Genomic DNA, 16532 nt, shown 5'->3' with positions numbered 1-16532 from the left:
GAATGACACTGAGGTTACGGTGATGTGAAACTTTTATGAATACATCAGCTATTTCCGTGCTGTCCTTAGCCTGGTGAACCAAATCATCGATTATGAGTAAATTTCTCACATTAGAATCAAATTCAGGTAACTTCAAACCATTCACGAATTCTATATTGGTAAATTTTTTAAATTTATCTTGAATTTCACTGTAACAATAAACGATTCGTTCCAGTGGTGGTTTGATTAGTTGATTACAATGTTCTATGAGAGACAACACGAATGTTGTTTTTCCTGAATGAGTAGCTCCCAAAATTATGCATGTAAATGAATGTATGAACATATCGAAAATGATAACATAATAAGAGTCTGATTATTTTTATATAATCAGAGATCATGTAAAAACAAATAGATACTTGTTTTAATATCAAAAAAATCTCCTTTTCAACATTTTTTTAAAATTTTTTTATTATTATTTATTTATTTATTTATTTTTATCACAGTCACCACGTAATCATGCGAAGACGAAATTTTTCTTTTTTAATTCTAAGAAATAAAAAGCTATTGTACAATAATAGTAACAATAACATTGATGTGAAAAACTGCACAACAGAAGGGCAACACTGCAAATTATCGTGTTGGGAAACAACCATGGATTTTTACCTACCAGGTAGAATGTTGTTTAGTTTTCTGTCCCATAGATGGCATCTTTTGCTTATGGGGTATGTGAGTGTAAGGAATTATCCTTTAAAATACCCATAGGAAAAAGTGCATGTGTCTGTTGACACTATGTGCTTTGCAAAAGTGTATCCAAATCTTTTTGTTACGCAGGTCGTTTTGAGTTGACAGCTCCATTTGTCTCTGTGGACAGAAAATGGTACAGGAATTTGGATGTTTTGTGGCTCACCCCTTACTGCTGCTATCATAGATTCCAGATTAATCTCAGTGGCCGCGCGAGAATTTAAAGTAATACCTCTGCATTTGGTCACAATCTTAACCCCCCCCCGCGTTCTGTAGGAATAAGATTTGAGGCCTTTGGTAACAAACTCAACAATAAAGTCACCGTCGAGTTCGCCACCTAGCTCCCCAAGGTAGTGACCAGTGGACAGTGAGTAATCACCTGGTTTTTCAATGAAAATGACAGAATCAGTATCTGTGTATAAAAGCCGTCTTTGCAAAGGTTCCATCACCTCATATAACCTAATCCTACCATAGGCAGCTACAAATGAGGAGATGATAGCATTCCGTTTCCTATTTTCAGTCTCAGTGCCTTCAATAGGAGAGTAGGCAACCATCATCTGCTCTTCTAAAACTAACCTGGCATCTTGGATAACTTTACTGTTATCTAAAAAAAGTTCTACGAGGTCTTCGTAAGAGGAATTCACCTGGGTCTGAGTTCTTAACATTCTCATGCCAAGCCTTCCCCATAGAGAATTCAAACAAAGCTTAGCAAGTGAACGTTTACCAGGGTTTTTACTAATGTGTTCACTATTTAACATAACACCTTCCCTTAGCAAAAACTCGTTCAGATAAGCCTGTCGGTTTTGAACTTCAGGCCATCCAGATGCTTCCTGTTTCAGCTTCAGAAAGGTATCAATATAGTGAGCAAAGAAGTTTTCATCCTCTTCAAATTTTTGAGAAAAATGCCACACCTCGTAAAATTCAATAACTTTATAACCACGAGAACATGCTAAATCTAATTCTGGACTGCACCAATAACCTGTAAATGATCGGTCCGTATGAGAGCATAATGGGGCCATTTCGGAAGCACACTTTCCACACAGGGGGAGGATTAATTTTTCGTTAACTGTGATGGGCAAAACCGGTAAAAAGAGATCGGTAGGTGCTTCCACTTTTGCATGGCATATACCAAAGTATACCCCAGGAGAATAGTCGAAATTATCGATAATAACTTCAGGATGACCCATAGGAAATACCTGGTAACCCATGAATAAAGGCTATTGAAGTCCAAATAGCAAATAACTTCCCCTTCTGACTGAATTTTGTGATACATTTTGTGGCAGTCGGTTCTGCCACCATGCAGAGCACTATGAGGTAATATAGGATATGGAATATTAAGAGCAGCAATAAAGTTTTTCAACGCTGTGTTTTCAGAAATTTCTGCATTAAACTGACATTCCCAAATTGAGAAAACGTCTAATCCTTTGCTACAAAAGTAGTTTTTGCGATCCTTCGTTTGCTCAAAAAGGGAAATCATGTCAGTGTTTCTGTTTTTTGGAATGTACTTGGTCTGTAGCACTTTTGACAACCATGGAAGAAGCAACTGTAGAATTCATATAAAAAGCTTCCACATTTCCCATCGACAAAATAAGGTCCGATGCGGACTTCCCCCCCATAGAACATGCATGGTGTATGGTTATGTTGTTCTGCTGTTCTTGCCATTTGAGCCAAGCCAAAGGCTTTTCGACTTTGTACGTTTGCCCCTATGTAACCCCGAGCAGGAAGTATGGCCAATGTGTTAGGTTTCAAAACGTTTTGGAGAAATACTCTCAAACATACTCCTGCAATTGTAATGTCATGGAGAAAGGGATCAATCTAAGTGAGCTGTATGAAGAGAGTGCGAAAAGTGTTGCAACTGTCTCGCAAAACTCACACGTCATCTTTCGTATAAGCTAAACGTTCCGCTTTCAGACAGTATTCAGTGTCTAGCCGATTTTCTTACCCAGTCTCGAACTCTGCACGAGTTTCTTTATTCATAAATTCTGGCTGGAAATATGATTTTTCGGGGATGACTCCACGATAATCCAGAGAATCGGATGTGTGAAACTTACGAGGAAAGAAACCCTTACTAACTTCTGGGAGATCAAACATGGCTGGGAGTTTCCTAAGAGCGACACTAATGTAGGAAAAACTATCAAGAAATATGATGTTTAAAGGGTCATAATAGACAGCAAGTATCTTCGATCTGTCAAACACTATGCAGGGTTGGAAATTTTTCGAAAAAAGATATTCCAAAATAAAATACCCGTCAAAACCACGAAAATTGTGTGCAATTACACGGACATTTTCGTATTTTGGTTTGACAGTCCGAAGGATCTTACCATCTCGATCTCTTTTCATGATATTCTTGACAGAAAACAGCTTGTCTAGGAATTGACCCACACAGTTTTCATCCCAGAACTCGCGTTCATGACTACCGAAATCAGCTATACATAAGACTGGTACATGATGATGATTTTTAGCTAGTTTCTGTGTCAAAAAGAACCATACAAACTTGTTTATTTGAGACCTCCGATTTTTGCACAAAGCATTTCTGTTTTGGGTGAACTGATTTGCAGTGGGTGCAGAAATTTTCAGGTGGACAGACGTGGCTTTTATCTGTAGAGAAAGTAGCCAAACATTGTCAGCAACGATGGAGTTTTGAACAAATATTATTTTGTATGTGCAAATTCAGACATTCGTTGCCGTAGAAAAATCTATTGCATGACTTGCACAAAAGAAGGTCTTGCACACTATGACTGGCGTTTGTGCGACAACGGATGCATATGTTTTTACATCTATGCATTTTCAAATTGATTGGATTTTTGAATGATTTTATGCAACTGGGGCAATAATATTTATTCCCAAACAGATCTGGCACACTACGCACAAAATCATAATGAGAGTTGCGGTATAAAAGACAGATCTGTTTATTTGCATTTGGTCCCCGAAACACCACAGAAAAATCAGCATCTGCCGAAAAAATTACGATTTCGTATTCCGGAGTCAAATGCTTTTGAAAGAGATCTGCTTCTGGAATACCGCAAGAAATGAGCGGAACCCCTGCAATTTTGTGGAGAGTTAAAGCCCTCTTTGTTTGTAACCTTTTACAATCTAACCACACTTGTTTGTATGTTTGGGTATCTTCAGTTTGTGCAGAAACACCCAGAACAAGTGCTCGGGCCATGCAAAGATTGTCTTTGTTGTTAATTTCCACAACAGCTTTTTTTATTTTCACAAATTCATCCAGGCGAAGCAGCGTTCTTCTTTTAACATTGGTTCTGCCACCACCATTGTTACTGCTATGGATAAGTACGACATTGATCACAAGATCATTTGCCAAAAGAAACTCATGTTTCGATTGAGTGACAGCATAAAATGCATCAACTATCCTTTGAATAGTTCAGAAAGCAACATGAATGGTAGGTTAATGTTGCTTTCTAATCTGGATGCACTAACGCCCAGTCGAACGTGAGAAAAAGTTTCTGAACCCGATAATCGCTGAATTACCTCATTAAGCATATCTCGAAAATATTTCAAAAAAACACTCTGGTGAAAAGAGTTCCAGATCACGAAATCAAACTTGATACTCCAATTGTCGAGTTTGATACTTGATAGAATTACGTGATCGGGCCACCAAAACAGTATAAATGTCCCTGTAGAGTGAGGGTTCAATAGTAGTTCTAGTAGAGAGAGAGTTTAGTTTCACATCCAGAAACTGAATGCGAATTATATAAATTTTGGGGAGGGTCGCGACTTCCTCCAGCCACACCAGCGATTGTTAGATGAGAATTAATACCACATCCTGTGCTTTGTTCATTTTCTCCTGTAAAATCAGCCTCTACAAAAAAGGGGTGATGATTGAATATATTCCCATAACCATCAACAAAACGAATAACGGATGATCGCTATTAAAAAAATAAAAGAATAAAAAAAAATTACTTTCTAGATTTCAGAAATATCGTTTAGAAATTATAAATCTCATTGTCATCCTAAGGTGATTTTTGCAATTTCGACACTACATGAGGCTTTCACTAACACACTCTTACTAAACATTAGCCCTCAAAATTTTCACAAAAATCTTAACAACCAAAAAATAAAACTATATGTTACTCATCATAATGTTTTTAGCAAATTCGACACTACGCGATAGTTTCACTAACACAATATTACTAAATAACCACACTCAATATCTTTTCCAAATCACAAAAAAAAAAAAAAAATATATATATATATAATGACTTATGGGATTTCACTTAACACAAAACAGATTGAATATTATAAACATGATTTTTATTTTTCCATTGCAAAAACCACCTTATAACTTTATAGACAAAAGTCGCTAATGTAGTCACTAAATTCAAATGACATCGCTATAAAATGACAAAATTGACTTACCTTTTCTCCAGAAAAACTCATTTTGAAACTACAATCTTCTGAATGCATACAAAATTATCAGTACTAGAAACTCCAATGAAAACGAGCGACCCTTTAGTCTATTTATAAAAAAATTAGAACCAATGGAAAACCAATAATCACATCATGTGACAATGAATAACTGAGTTCTCAACGATCACACAAGGTCAAATTACGAACCTTTGCTACCCATCAGTAGTATATCACCTCAAAAACACTTAGTCACAATAGAAATGTTGAGTAATACATAATCCTGGGGAAGTTTACCTTTGAAGAAACCGCTATACGTTTAGGAAGGATGTGATTCGAACAACTTAGTTCTCAGCATCACATGAGGTCAATGCAAACTTTGATACCTAACATAGTGTAAACATTAGTCACATCAGAAAGCTTGACTAATACACATCCCTGAGAAAAGGTTTACCTTTGAAGAAACCGCTATACGGCTATGAAACGAACAATGACTGCCCGGAAATTGAGTCACTCAGTTATCTACAAACAAGGTTAATGAAAATTAACAGTGTGGGAAAATAATTCACACACAATTTATTTATTTATTTTACTCACTTCTTCTGGTTATAATATGTAGTTAACTGAATTTTAAAGTAAAACCTATAATGAAAAAAGTCAACTGGATTTTCAGAGTTGTTTTTGTGTTCTGTGCTGTGAATATATGTTAATAATCAACAATTTGGAATATTCAAAAAACCTAGATAGTACCAAGATGTTCTCATTCTGGAAAGAAATGTAAGTTACTTTTTAACTTAAACATAACAATTGATACTTGTAATTTCAATAATCCTTGGTCGTATGTTTTTGGTAAGCATAATTCTAATACTGAATAGTTTTTTTTTCATAAAAATAATCATAGGGTACATATTAGAGTATCAAACTTTATACATTAGCGACTTTTCATGTCTAATGTGTGTGTGTGTGTGTGTGTTTAAGGGACACCAATATAATTAAATTATTCAGAAAACCTAATCACACCCGCCATCATGACGTACTCTAAGAATTCCCACCCTTTAACAGTAAAGAAATACCCCAAAATGTATTGGAAAATTAGTACAACCATCTATAGAAGGAAAACAAAAATAACTGTATGTTTGAGTGACATAGCATATAATTAAATTATTCAGAAAACCTCGAAAGACTGCCGCCATCATGTGTTAAAAAAAACTGTATGTTTCAGTTACATTAGCATAGAATTAAATTATTCAGAAAACCTACACTGCCGCCATTACGACTTACTCTTAGAATTCCCACTCTTTAACAGGAAAGAAATATCCCAAATGTATTGGAAAATTAGTACAGCCATCTATAGACAACCAAACATGACGACAATGACGGATGTGTGTCATCCTGGGAAAATTCCAAGATATTTATCTCAAAAACATCGCCCACAATTCCATAGCCAAACCAAAATACCATGTGATATCACAGAGAGACATATGTTCCCCAGAAATTTCCAAGCACACAACGTCACGATTCTTATCTCTAAATATCACCAAACACAGCACGTGATGTCCCCGACAGACAAGGGCACCAGCGAAATTCCAAACTCTATAACAACAAACATTAACGTCACGATTCCTTATCTTATCTTGATCTTGATCTTGTCAGAAGTGTCCCACCAATCACGACACGATTCCTTATACACTAATATATCTCCCATTTCCATTCAAAACAATAACGTCACTTATTTACAACTAACAATGACGTCACTTATTAACAAAAAACAAATGACGTCACTTATCTACAGCTCATAACAACACACACCCACGTCACGATCCCTTATCTTATCTTGATCTTGATCTTGTCAGAAGTGCCCGCACTACTACTGATCTGAAAAGAGTTGGATGGACAACAAGAAGGAACTTACCAACTTGAACTTACAATTGCTGAAAGAAAAGACAAGAGGCCAAGTAGGATGGAGAGGTTTTGTTCACAAGATCACCAAGAGTGGAAAACGACTGGATGACACAACAATAACAACAACAACAACAACAACAACAAAGCTAGATACTAAATGGATATTTAGACCCTAAATACATTTAAGGTCTAATAGATAAAATTAAAGACCTGACTACGTCAATACAGAAGTGGTTGTATCATGGCTTTATGAAAAGGAATGGTAGTTGGATGCATTTTGTCCATATTGTCAGCCTATTTAAATCATCATCAAGCTCTGTACATTACCTTGATTAAGTATTACCCTACCAAACTTTGCATCATCAGTTATATCTCACCTCAAATTATTTCTTATATTATTTATGTTCAAATTAAACAGCACCTGTCCAAGCACATAGAGCCCTATAGCACATCACTAGTCGCATGCTTTCTTCTGGATTCTGTTCTTCGATATATAGTACTTTTTAATATCTGTCCATCAGAACTCTTTTACCCATATCACCAGTTTCAGATACATCTCAATTTCTTCCAGTTTGTATAACAGTTTCATGTGGTATCCTGTGAAACGCCTTTGGAAAATCCAACATTATCATCGTGTAGCCATTCCCTTTATGCAGCTAGTAGATCGCTAAGGCATAACAGACCAGTCACAAAGTCATACTGTCCCTCACAGACTATCGTATTATTATCCACACATTTCTGAATACTGTTTTCGACCAAAGTTTGCAGTCCTTTCCCTGCAGTACTGAAAGTCTCATTCTTCTATAGTATCCTACAACAGACTTAGAACCACCTTTATGCAAAGGAATTATTTTGCCCTCCTTCCACTCTCTTGGGACTTTGTGTCAAATCTCCGACTAAAATTAAACAGCCAAGTCAAATGCATCCAGTTCTGCTGAACTTTCTGTTAAACGCGATCCAATATCCAATCAAAGAATCTGAATTCGCATTCAGATTCTGCAATATCCTAGCTACCTCCAATTAATTTACCTATATTCTCAGATCAGTCGCTGTCACCTCTGCCAATATCCTCATTTGGATGATATACCATTCCAAATTGGTCATCCAGTAGCTCAACAATTTCACCTGCCCCTGTCACCTATCTACCATATACACTCATTATAGTTATCCTTCCACAGTCATTCATTCTCTTGTTGCATATAACGGGGAAAAATTCCTTAATATTTCCTTTGGCCTGATCGGCGAGTGTATTTCAGTAATCTGAGTTTTCTTTCCTCATCATTCTGATCACCTTATCCATGTACTGTTGATGAGTTAGCTAGACACATTTAACCTTATATATCCGCCAAAACAGTTTGTTTGTTTCTTTCTTTCTTTTTCTTTTTCTTTTTTTTTTGCAGCTCTTGCTCATACATTTATCTCATACATGATTAACCCTCCTGATCTGGTTTATACAATGTGATATTTCTTTCTCCTGATACCCCTTGACTATCTCTCATGCATTGTTAATATCCTTCCCCTTTCAGATCTTTATGCTATCGGACTGCTTCAAGCTGTCTCCTAAACGTATCATAATCACTTGCCTTGTTGTTCTAAAACTTTTCTTAAAAGTTTTAGAACAACAAGGTTTTTAGAAAACAAAAAGTTTTCTAAAACCCTTTCTTAAAAGTAATTTCCACATGTTTTATTACCTCCAAAGCACCAAGTCCACATGATCACTTTCTCAAATTAGACGCAATGTATCCACCATACTTATCGGCGCCCGTCTTCTGATCCTATAATCAGATCCAACACTCTCACACCCGAGTCTCCTCCACCATATTCTGCTTCAAGTAATTATTTCTGTAAGTGTACAAATTCTATTTCCTTTCTGCCATGTGATCTTTCCTCCTTCCAGTTTGTCTCAGAGTTGAATTCTCCCATAATAATTACCTGATTTGCACTCGTACTAATCTGCTGATGCATGTCTCCTACATGATCCCTGCCCCCCCTTCCAAGGCTTGCAATAGCAACCAGTATTGTATTTTTTTTCCATTGGCCTCATTTTCACATCATATTGACTCAGTCTGATTTAAAACCAACTGACTCCTACTCTGGTTGGTTGCATTTCATCTGCTAATATTAGCAGCACTTCAGCCCTTGTCGTCTCTAATCTATCCTCTTTTAAAAAATAAATTAAATCCATCACATTCTGACTCAGTAACGATATCATCTGCTGTTAGCTCTCACTAATGCGTTAGCTTTTGTCGAGGTTGCACTAATCAATGCCCAAACTCCTTATTCCTCATTCTTCTATAATTAATGTATAGAAATTGTGGCATCCTGTTAGGCCCAACCACCTTTACATCCTGAATTTTATTCATTCGATATTGTTGCCTGAGAGACTAGATTAGACATTTTTTTTCATTCACACACTCATTTGATAGAGAAAACAGCTCATTTGAGGCTATTTGGTGTGAGATTGAAACTAGCCGAACAAAATATACAGTTGGGTGCTGCTATAGGCCAGGTGATGGAATAGATGGTGGAGATAGTATGCATAAGCAAATAGAAGAAATGAGTGGAAGGAGGGTAATTATTATGGGAGATTTCAACTATGGTAACATTGATTGGAGGAAGGAGAGGACACATAGGAGGAAGGAATTTGATTTTATGCGGTTATTAAAGGATAACTACCTGCGACAGCATGTAATGGAAAATACTAGGGGTCAAAGAGTGCTTGACCTAGTAATTGCATCTGAGAATTTGGCTGTAACGAATATGAGCACGTTACCACCAATTGGTGAGAGTAATCATAGGGTCTTGACTCGGGAGGTGGCTAAAGGTGTGGAATTTACAATTAAGACAGGGTACATGTGGAATTAACTGGCTGGTAAGTATGATAAGCTTAATAGTTTGATTGGTTCAGTGCCATGGCATGTAAAACTGCGAGGGCTAGATGTTGATAGTGCATGGGAGGCAGTTAAGAAGTGTTTGCATGAGGCAATGGCTGACTGTATACCTAGAGTCCGAATAATAAATCAAGTTGGGGTTAAATGGATGAATAACGCCATTAAGCTTGAGCTGCAAAAAAAAAAAGAAACAACTATGATGGGAATTTAAGGAGAAAAGTGACCTGCAGGCACATGATTGGTATAAAGCGCAGGCCAGAAGGGTAACGAGTGTGGTAAGAAAGCAAAAACGGATTATGAAAGAAAATTAGCCATGCAGGCGAAAGAGAATCCCAAACAGTTTTTTCGATATGTTGCAAGTAAAAAAAAATGTATATGGCAGAATGATTTTACCGAATGCCGATGGTAGGGAGGAAACCGAATCAGTTGATATAGTTGAATTACTGAGCGAGCACTTTGCAAGAGTATATCATCCAGGTGGTGACATTGCAGGAATGAATGAACCACTTCATTCATTCCTGCATTGAACTGCAATTCCTGCAATTCATTCCCGTAGAAATCTACGGGAATCCACAATTCCCGTATAATCTACGGGAATTGTGGTGAATGAAGTGGAGGTGAATAGTCTATTACACAACTTCAATGTCAATACATCAGTGGGATTGGATGGTATACCAGTGCGTGTCGTACGTGAAGCTGCTAAAGAATTGTCAGTGCCCTTGATCATTTTGTTTAATTTGAGCCTCGAGTCTGGGGGTTAGTCCCGAGGGGGGGTGGAAAGAGGGGAAAATAGTTCCACTGCATAAAGAAGGTTTCCAAGACTGCTGTTATAAATTACCGACCGATTAGCATATCAGGAATCGTTGTCAAGGTCTTGGAGAAATTAGTCAAGAGAAAAATACAGGATTGGATAAATAAAAATGGGATACTGTATGGGGACAACATGTTTTTGTGGAGGGTAGATCATTATTATTATTATTATTATTATTATTACCACGGGCTACTCCAGGAGTCCTTAGACTCATCGAGGGAGGCCCTAAACATCATGTTCACGCAGCTGTTCAACATTCTCACAGTATCTATCATACCTTGCCTTGAACTCGCTCGCTGTCATAGCACCCACAACAGACTCTGGCAGCTTATTCCACTCATTTACCACTCTAAAAGTAAAGAACCCAGCTCTAACACCCCTGCTAACCACGGTCTTGCCCAGCTTCCATGGGTGTCCCCTAGTTCTCCCACCACCAGTCCTGATCTCAAAAATATCATCTGAATTAATCCTATAGAATCCTTTTAGCAATTTGAATGTCTCAATCATGTCTCCCCTTTTCCGCCTATCAACTAGTTTCTGCAACCCACAAATCTTCAACCTGTTCTCATATGGTTCATTCCATAGACCTGCTATCATCTTAGTCACTCGCCTCTGGATCCTCTCAGCCTCCTCCCCATCAAGAAGGAACCGAGGTGACCAAATCTGGGCACAGTAGTCGAGATGAGGTCTTATCAGGGCTTGGTACAGAGGTACAATAACTTGTTTTTCTCTGCTCGTCAAGGTATTTTTCAACAACCAAGTGAGTTGATGAGCTGATTTAGCTACTTTCGCAATGTGCCCCCTAAACTTCATCTCCCTATCCACCAACACTCCCAAGTCCCTGGCCTCATCAATCTCTTGGAGTACAGTTCCACCAATGTGGTATACTGCTGCTAATCGTTTCACTCCGAAATGCATAACCTTACATTTTGTCACATTAAATTGACATCCATTCTCCTTAGTCCAGAACTCCAATCTATCTAAGTCATCTTGCAAGACTTTGACATCTTCTGCATTCACTATCGCCCTACCCAACTTTGCATCATCAGCGAACAAATGAACTGTCCCACTTAGACCCTTCCCTATATCGTTAATGAACAGATTAAACAGCAGTGGTCCAAGTACAGAACCCTGTGGCACACCACTAGTCACAGGCCGTTTTTTGGACTCCACTCCTGAACAAACTGCTCTTTGATATCTCTCCATCAACCACCCAGCTATCCATCTCACCAACCCTATATCCATTCCCATATGTTGTACTTTACGGATTAGAATTCCATGTGGTATCCTGTCAAAAGCCTTTGCCAGGTCCAGCAGTATCACTGTAAACCCATTTCCCTTATCCAGTTCAGCCGTCACCTTGTTATAAAACTTGAGCAAGTTACTGAGGCATGATCTACCCTTCACAAAGCCATGCTGTCCTCTGTACAGTATCTCATTTTTATCAATCCATTCCTGTGCCTCAGTAACTTGCTCACGTTTTATAACACTGTGATGGCTGAACTGGAAAAGGGTAATGGATTTACAGTGATTCTACTGGACCTTGCTAAGGCCTTTGACAGGATACCACATGGGACTCTGATCAGTAAACTTTCTCATATGGGGATGGATATAGGGCTGGTGAGATGGATAGGAGGGTGGTTGATGGAGAGATATCAGAGAGTGGTTTATTCAGGAGTAGAGTCCACAAGACTGCCTGTGACTAGTGGTGTGCCGCAAGTTTCTGTTCTTGGACCACTACTCTTCAATTTGTTCATTAACGATATAGGAAAGGCTCTGAGAGGAAGTGTTCACTTGTTTGCTGATGATGCAAAGTTGGGTAGAGCAATAGTTAATGCACAGGATGTCAAAATTTTGCAAGGTGATTTGGATAGTTTGGAGGACTGGACTAAGGAAAATGGATGTGAATTTAATGTGGCAAAGTGTAAGGTTATGCATTTTGGGGTGAAAAGATTAGCAGCAGTATATCACATTGGTGGAACCGTACTCCAGGAGATTGATGAGACCAGGGATTTGGGAGTGTTGGCGGATGTGGAGTTGAAGTTTAGGAGGCACATTGCAAAAATGGCTAAATCAGCTCATCAAATCACTTGGTTGCTGAAAAATATTTTAACAAGCAGAAACAAACAAGTTATTGGGCCTCTGTATCGAAGCTTGATAAGACCCCATCTAGACTACTGTGCCCAGATATGGGCGCCAGGGTTTCTTCTTGATGGAGGAGGAGGTGGAGAGGATCCAGAGACAAGTGACCAAGATGATAGCAGGTCTATGGAATGAACCATATGAGAACAGGTTGAAGATTTGTGGGTTGCTGAAATTGGTTGATAGGTGGGAAAGGGGTGATATGATTGAGACATTCAAATTACTGAAGGGTTTCTATAAGATTAATTCGAAGATATTTTTGAGAATAAGCCTGGTGGTGGTGGGAGGATTAGGGTCCATATATGGAAGCTGGGCAAGAGTGTGCTTAGCAAGGGTGTTAGAGCTACGTTTTTTACTTGGAGAGTGGTGAATGAGTGAAATAAGCTGCCAGAGTCTGTTGTGGGTGCCATGACTGTGAATGAGTTCAAGGCGAGGTATGATAGATACCATGTGAATGTCGAATAGTTGTTCTTGACATGATGTTAGGGCCTCCCTCGATGAGTCTGTCGACTCCGAGTTTCCCGTAATAATAATAAAATAATAATAATTTGCTTCATGGGTACTCTCTCTCTCTCTCTCTCTCTCTCTCCTGCATCTGCCATAATGTCTTTCATTTTCCTGACTTTGCACTTCCAAGATGTTCGGAAAACAAAGCTCTCTCTCTCTCTCTCTCTCTCTCTCTAAGCATCTAACATTCTGAATACATTTAAGTGCAGTCCATCATCATTGTGCAAATCTTTTCATCCATCAAACTCAGACCATAGGTAGGTCTCTACAAACTTTATATCATTCTTTCTTCATCTGCACATTGATTCATTAGTTATCATCGCCCTCGTTATTTGGCCTCTATCAAAGCGTCATAAAAGACTAACAAACATATCCCTCATTCTTCTCTTTTTCGCTTTTTCCAAAACCTTTCATATTCTTCCGTATACCATATTACTCACCTCTCAGGCCATTAGGTTCAGCCGAAATAGTGCACTCTTTCACCTTACCTTTTTTTCTTTTTTTCATTCTGACACAATCATTAATATTTTTAATTTTCTCACCTGAGAATCATAATTCTGTAGCGTTTTCGTGAAGTACTCCACTTGTCATAAAATTGCCGTATAAAATTATCTGCTTAAACTCTTTTTCTCGTTTATTCATATCTTACAATTTTTGGGGGGAGGATCTGTTGTTTTTTTTTTTTCTATTTTTTCATCGACTATTCTCTTGCTGTAAATGTTAGTTCTTACAAATTATTTCTCCATTTGACAAAATAATGTAAAATGAAATACTAAAATTTTTTGAAATGTTCATCTCATGGAAAATCATCATGAATTTGAATCATATTGCATTTTGTTAGATAATCAGCAAGCTATGAGGACCATTTTCTAGGATTATCATTCGATAAGCATGGTAAATATCCACGGATGGTTCTTCTCAATCGTCTACTTTTCCGATTCCGTGAATGTAATTTTTTCATCTTCTAACGAGCAGGTCTGAGATTTCTTGCTTCTGAGTTGTGAATTTGATATAAAAAATTATCTTTTTCATTCTTTGTGTTCTGATAAGTAATTAAATCATCATTCCGGAAATAATTCGAGGTTGTAGAAATTTTATCTGACCTGTTCAAGTTGTTGATTTGATAAGAATAATTTTCTTGCTCGTTTTTGTTGTTTTGATCAGTCATTGAGAAATTGCAATGTATTGTTCGCGGAATTTCTGCTCATTTCTTTTATTGTTTCCGTGTTTTACGAATTTAGTAACCAGCCGCTTTGAAGATATTCTATTTCTTTTTGTTTTTAATTTTCAACTTTTTTTTCTGACCTCAATTTTCATATTTTATTTTTCTATCGCGATGTATATTTGTGCGTATTCTCAATGATATAGAGCAGGGGTGTCAACCTGGCGACCCGCAACGTCTCAAGGAAAGATATGAAAAGAAAAAGAACAAATTGAATTCTATTGGCTAGCAGCTGTTCACGTGACGTGCTGCATATGCATCTATGTGAATCCAGGCTACGCGAGTTTATAATTGCCTGCTACAGTCAATAAGCGATCTCTGAAGCACATGTTAGTGCGCCGAACACGAATAAATTTAGTTTTAATAATGTAAGTAATTATATAAATGCATTTTTATAAAAGCTGTTATTAATAATATCATCACAATTAGAAAGACAACATGGCTTTCTAAAACAACAGAAAAGCAAAATTGCTGATGAGGGGAGAAATTTTCAAGAAAAATTGGAATTGAATTACTTCTACACTGAAACAAAGGACAAAATTGTGTGCATTATTTGTAACGAAACAATTATTATTATTATTATTTGTCACCTCCAGGATTTCCAAAGACTCATCGAGGGAGGGCATCCACTCTACAACTCTGTCTCCACCACTCACCATTCACCAACTGACCGCAACTACACCAACGCCATCTATCGCCGACCACCACCACAAGTATTTCCACAGACAATCACAAACATCCATGCCCACGGCGGAATTCGAACCCGCAGCCTTTCGGCTGGGGAGCGGATACGCTAACCACTCGCATGCTATGTCTACATCAAAATGTTTCAATAATTCCAGTCTGCATACCACTATTCTCTTATTATTTCCATCACAGCCTAAAATTGGTGACAACATCTTTGTTAAAAGATCTTGTATGTTGCATGCTAAAATATTTCTATAAGAGCAACTGAAATACTTACTCCTTCATGTATATGCAGTTCATAAACAAATTATATCAAGTTCTAGAACAGGAAATGTTATGTATTTTAATCGGCTTAAATCAGCATAGCTATAAAAATTCATCATCGTTTGTACAAGTTCAAGTGACGGTATTGTCCAGACAGTAGACACCGAACAAACATGATTCTGCAACCTGCTGTCAGTGTCAGTTCATTCACCCATGCAGTACAGGCTAAAAGTATGAGAACTAATTAGAGTGTTGTTGGAATAGGTTAGAGCAAGGGGGGGTCAGGAACCGACGGCTCCAGAGCCGCATGCGGATCTTGGCTGAACAAAGTGTGGCTCTTTTATATTGAATTAAAAGATACATAATTAATACAAGCAACTAAATATTGTTTTTTGATACGGCCTGTTCGTGGCGCTAGATACTATGCATGTGACATGTGTCATGCATGAAATTTTATGACATGAACAATTGACAACTATGTTACATTTGAAATACCGCTAAATGTTAACCCAGCCTAAGGTAACTACATCACGGCGAAAATGTGAAGTAACTGATCAGCTGTCTTGTCAAACACGACAGTTTTTAGATACGTACATACGGATTTTAACTGTCAAAATAAATATTCTGTTAGTAAACTTGTTTATTGTGGTACTGAACTGGTGTTTAATTTAATGTCAGGTAATGTTATGCACAAATCAATTTTTATTATGTTAAATTTGTGTTTTTATTTGCAGGTAAATTTGTGATAATAACCCTCCTAATATGAGTTCAAGAAAAAGAAAAATAATTAATCGAAGAAAACAGAGGATTCAATAAAATGTGGATAGAGAAATTTGCATTTATAGAAGTAAATGGAAATCCGCAATGTTTAATTTGCCATCTACAACTTCAAAATAACAAATCAAGTAATGTCGAACGACATTTTCGAGGAAAACATTTAGACTTCAGTAAAAAATATATCCTGAGGGTGATAATAAAAAAAAATGTTATTGAAGAATTACAAAAGAAAACATTGCTTCAG

The sequence above is a fragment of the Typopeltis vanoorti genome, chromosome 5, assembly GCF_054136105.1.
Source record: "Typopeltis vanoorti isolate ZY-2024b chromosome 5, IOZ_Tvanoo_1.0, whole genome shotgun sequence".
Lineage (NCBI taxonomy): Eukaryota > Metazoa > Arthropoda > Arachnida > Uropygi > Thelyphonidae > Typopeltis > Typopeltis vanoorti.
The sequence above is the reverse complement of the archived record's forward strand: the minus strand, read 5'-3'. Positions refer to the sequence as shown.